Here is a 5,580-nt window from a genome sequence, read left to right as displayed (position 1 = left end):
GTACAAATCTGGCTAGGCCAGAACATGTACACAGGTACAGATAAGAGCTGGAAACATAGAGAACCCAGGACAGATAAACCCCTCAGGACCAGTATTAAGAGTAGTGATACCAGGAGGGGAAGGGGAAGGTGGGGGGAGAAAGGGTGAACCGATCACAATGATCTACTATAACCCCCTCCCAAGGGAACGGACAATAGAAAAGTGGGTAAAGGGAGACATCAGTCAGTGTAAGACATGAAAAAAATATAATAATCTATAAATTATCAAGGGTTCCTGAGGGAGAGAGAGTGGGAGAGGGAGGGGGGAAATGAGGAGCTGATATCAAGGGCTCAAGTAGAAATAAAATGTTTTGAAAATGATGACGGCAACAAATGTACCACTGTGCTTGGCACGATGGATGGATGGATGGATGGGTGGATAGTGATAAGAGTTGTGCGATCCCCCAATAAGATGATTAAAGAGAAAAAGGACGGGGTCAGGGGAACTGGGTACCGCCACGCCAAGGAAGGACGCTGGCCTCGTGTCCCCCGCACCACGATGGCAGCAGCTGTCCAACGAGGCTTTGAGAACCGCGTGAAGGGCCGTGTGGAGAACCACATATCGGCTATGGTTCAATATCCAGGGGACAGTAAGAACCACTGTAACTTTACAACAAAGCAAAACATAGCCCGACTTGAGCACACATTTCACTGAAAAGTGCACGCACAGACATGGACATCGCTGGAGTGTGAGCCCCGTGAGACAGCCCTCACTCCTGCAACAAGTGTGGGTGGACATGCAGAGAAATGGCCACAGCCCTGCGGGGTGCACAGTGTGCTCTCAACCACGAACCTAAGGGTGGACAGTTCAGCCACCAAGCAGTGCCACTGAAGGCAGGCCCGGCAACCTGCTCCAAGGACCACGGGGAAGCACTGACACACAGTGCTGCGCCACACGTCAGAGGAATCTCACAGCAACAAGCCGGGCTTGCCGCTCTCCTCCACCCACTGCGAGTGGGCACCCAAAGGGGCACAGCAGCTACAGAAAAGTTTGGTGGCTCTTCAAAGCGTTAAGCGAAGAAGTGCTGTCTAACCCAGCAGTGCCACCCGTCCGTACATGCCCGGGAGACAAGTGCAGAGGCAAACGCACACGAATGCTCCAGTGCTCACGGCAGCTCTAGTGACAGCAGTCAACAGGCGCACACCACCCCGTGTCCACCCAGAGGAGGGAAGCGGCTCAGCACGGCCCACACGAGAGAGAGGATGCCCTGTCACATGCCAGAGCATGCTACGAGTGACGTCAGTCAGACACAAACAGACACACTTTGGACACACACTGGCATATGACAGAGTGGCAGACAAACGCCAGCTTCACTAGTGGCCGAGAGGACCAGGGCACGGGGTCTGTCTATAGTGATGAACTACGGCCATGGGCACTGCCAATGGGTGCAAAGCGCGTCAGCACACGCGTGAAGAGTTCAACTGGCAAATGGAACGTGCTCGCAGCCTTTCACCACAATAAAAGTGACCCCTTTGAACAGACAAGAAGAGAAGGACCCTGTGACCCTGTCCACCAAGGACAGAAAGGACCGACAATCAACATCTGTCCATGACAAATGTCCTCATGGCACCAGGAAAAGGGGCAGCTATAAAAACCACCACTGACAACAGTCTGACCAGAAAAGCCCAAGTGCTCCCCAGAGGTGGAAAAGCAGCGAGCACACGGCTACCTGGTGTACCTGGAGGCTTCAGCGTGGGCGCAGCAAAGCCCTCTGTGGCGCAGACAGTGTGACCATCTTCATGGGAAACCCTAAGAAAGCCACAACAGGGGCCTAGAACAGCGCGTTAGGCAAGGCCGCGCACCAAGTCAACATTAGAAGGCAGCTGCGCTCCCAAAAAACTAACAACAAACGTTTCAAAACGGGAATGCGTTCAAATACCATCTGCAAAGTATAAAAACATGACTACTTAGGGGTAAATTCAACCAAATAGGTTAAAGACATCTACATTAAAAACTAAGAAGCAATCCGGAGAGAAACTGCCGAACACCGAGGGAAAGCTATACCATGTTGACAGACGTACTTCCAGGATGTCAAGGGTCATAACTCGACAGAGTCAACAACCAGGCCAAGGAAAACAACTGACAAGCTGAGTTTAAAACAGAGAGACACGCAAAGGGCCAATACATTACTTCTAAAGAGAAAAAGTTAGTGGATGCACACCCCTGGCTGGAGGACTTCCTCTCGGGCGGGCAGCAGTGATGCGGAAGGCGCTGGGCTGGGTGGGGACACGTAAACCCGCAGGCAGAGCTGTGTGCGGGACGGGGCGAGTGGCCACACGACGCCGTCCAGGGCTCGTCAGTGAAGGGAGCAGGGTCAAGGGACAGAGGAGAGTCCTTTTAACAAACGGTGCTGGAACAATTGAACAGGTTATGAAAAAAAATAAATCTCACACACCTAACCCAAGCATCTATCCCAAAACAACTCCAACCGGGTCAACCAGAACCAAGAGGTCAGCCCTCTTGCCACCAAGTGGGTTCGGAGTCCCAGAGACCAGAGGGCGCGGGCACGACGGTGCGCACTGTCTGGGTGGATCCGGGCAGGTTTCCCAACAACCGGGCTGTGAGGGAAAAGAGCAGCCCGGGACCCAGGACCCAGGAACGTTTCCTCCTGGAAACACACTGAGAAGTCAATGGAGAGGCGGGCAAAGGAATCTCACAAAGCAGCATGGCTGGGAAGGGCTTCTAAATGCCCGTCAAAAACTCCTACCAAGTCACTAACAACAAAAGGAACAGCCCAATTAAAAAGCACAGGCCACAGACTTGAACAGACACTCCACCAAAGAAGTTATGCCAACGACAAATAAGCCTATGAAAGGACGGCTCGGCATCGTTGGGGAGCTGCAAATCAAAGCCACCCGCTGTCTCTGCAAGGGCTGCCGGCATCAGCTGCTGACACACAAAGGGCTGGTGGGGCGCACACAGGTCAGCCACCTTGTTAAAAAGTCAGATTCATGGGCCACGTCCAGCAGTGTCATTCCTAACTACCTGTCCCACAAAATGAGACGTCGGATCCACACACATCCTTCTTGGAGCAAACAGAACAGAAACACGGTGCAGCTCGGCCGGGCCGTCGTTTGGCTCCCAGCCTGCAACCCACGTGCAACAGAGCCACACTGCCGCCGCACACCCGCACCCCTGCGATGTCCGGCCACTGTGACAGCCGCAGCCGCTGTGTTAGCCCAGCTCCCGGAGCCTTCCTCTTCTCTGCTGGCCCTCCTCCGGTTCCCTCCGCCGACACGCCCAACACTCGAGAAAGGGCATCGGTGGGTGCACCTCACCGGTATTCTGCTGCTGAGAGATGCCGGACCACAGACCACACAGAAATTACAGAACGCGCAAAACACAGAAAGTGCTGGGACGGGGCGAGGGCGGGCCCGGCTCACTACCTTGACCGTGGCAGAGGTTACACAAGGAAGCCCTTGTCAACAGGCCCCGGGGCACGCTCTTCTCCACAGGGTCAACTCCATGTGCCAACCATGCCACCAAACACACCGACGACGGAGCAGCAGCAGACACGGTGCGTCCACAGGACGGTAACACGCAGCTATTCACTACCTGGGGCCGTGAGACAGACTGAGACGCGGGCAGCAGACTGGAGCAGTCGGGCAGGAGCCAGGTCAGCCGATGAGGGCCTGACCTCACATACATACATGCATACATACACGCATATATGCATGCACACCAATGTGTCCATGTAGACCTTAACAGGAAGACAACGAAGCTCTCACTCAGAACACGGGCAACGGTTCATCAAAGAGGCTATTCAGGGGCCTAGAGCAAGCCCATCGCCCCCCAGCTCTGTCGAAAGGGCGGGAAGCACCAAGTGGGGAGGAGTGGGGGAGGCAGGCGCCCTCCGGCGTGGCTGGTGGGGACAGCGGTTGACCGAGAACTGCTGCTGGCGCTGGGTCCTTGGGCAGGTCACTGGAAAGGCTGGAACTGGCCCGCCCACACCCTCGGTTGTCATCTCTACAGAAGCAGATGGCCAAGCGACAGCGGCTCTGAACAGCCACCTCTTGACTAGCAGGACATCTCTAACCAGCGTCCCACAAAGCTCCTGACCATCACAGCCCGGAAACCCCAGTCCTGGAGCCCTGGCTGCAGCCCAGAGGCCGGCCAGGCGTCCACACCAGACACTCCGGCTGTCTGCCTGACACAGCAGGTGAGCTGGCAGCACAATGCTGGGCACAGCACACCAGCCATGACGCACACCACTGCCCACCCCACAACACAAGCCCATGTGCAGAAACCCCGGGTTTCCCTGTTTCAGTGGGGGGGGTGGGGGGGTAGCAGTGACCTTGGCCAAGCTGAAGCGGGCACAATCACATGTGACGGAGGGCATGCTAGGAGGTGCCCCAGGGGGTGGAGCAGCAGAGCACACAGTGACCTCCGCTCAGATGAGACGGGCACACAGGGTCCAGGCTGAGGCCCGCAGGCCTGTTCACAAACCCTGCTAGCGGGCAGGATGCCCATCCTTGAGCAAATACACTGTGCCATGTCTAAAGTCACAGCCCACTGGCACCTGCAGCCACACAGGGGCCGACCCAGGTGAGCACGGGCTGCAGGGCCTGTTTATCGGGAACCAGAAAGATCCAGTCTCACACGTCCACATCCATCTCCAGGGCACTCGCACAGGTACATCTCGTCCTCATCCAGACCGACTTTTGATGGTCGGGCAGCAGGTTAAGCTTCGGAGGTTCTGCTAAGCACAAGGTTAATGGTTCGAGCCCACCAGCCACTGTGAGAAAAAGATCAGGCTGTCTGGGAACTGGCTCCGCAGCGGAGGGAGGGAGGGGCTGCAGACTTGAAGGCAATGTGGTGAAGACTCTCCCCCCAGCTGGGGCTGGTTTGATGGCAGCAGAATGCGGGCAAGTTTATACGCTGTGAAAAGGTGGGCAGGAGTCGTAGCCAGGGCCTTGCCCAACTGTGACAAAAGGCAAAACACCAGGCGTGGGGGCGACACAGGCGTACCTCACATTTGTCCAACCAGGTGTGCGACACCTGCACAGGGCTACATGTACAGGAGGAAAGGACGCCCGGGAGCGCAGCCCCGTCTACTTGAAGAGCAGGCCACCCCGTGTTTCCTAGAAGCCCTGAGCCAGGGCAGCACTGGGCCCCTCACAGACTGCAGACTTTTACAGTGGCACAGTGGTTGGCTAACTGCAAGGGTCAGCAGTTCAAGACCACGCGCTGCTCCACAGGAGACAAAGGGGGCTCTCCACTCCTGTAGAGTGACAGCCTCAGAAAGCCGTGGGGCAGGTCTCCCGCCCTGCAGCATCGACTCGACAGCGGGGCTGTTTCCTGAGCTTGTGTTCCAGGAGTCCCTGGGTGGTGCAGACAGCGAATGCCCTGGCTAGCGAGCTTGGCAGCTGGCCAGGACCTACCAGGAAGCCCCTCAACAGAAAGGCCTGGTGACCTGTGCTGAGAGCCCTGCGGCCAGCCCCACACAAGCCATAGCACCCAGTCAACCGACACTTAGGGAGGGCCAGCCTCTGGACCCCAGAACGTGCTTGGCACCTATACCAGGCCCTACCCTCAGCAGGT

The sequence above is a fragment of the Echinops telfairi genome, unplaced genomic scaffold (genome assembly GCF_000313985.2).
Source record: "Echinops telfairi isolate 266 unplaced genomic scaffold, ASM31398v2 ScPeMD7_7414;HRSCAF=8452, whole genome shotgun sequence".
NCBI lineage: Eukaryota > Metazoa > Chordata > Mammalia > Afrosoricida > Tenrecidae > Echinops > Echinops telfairi.
This window is presented reverse-complemented; position numbering follows the sequence as displayed.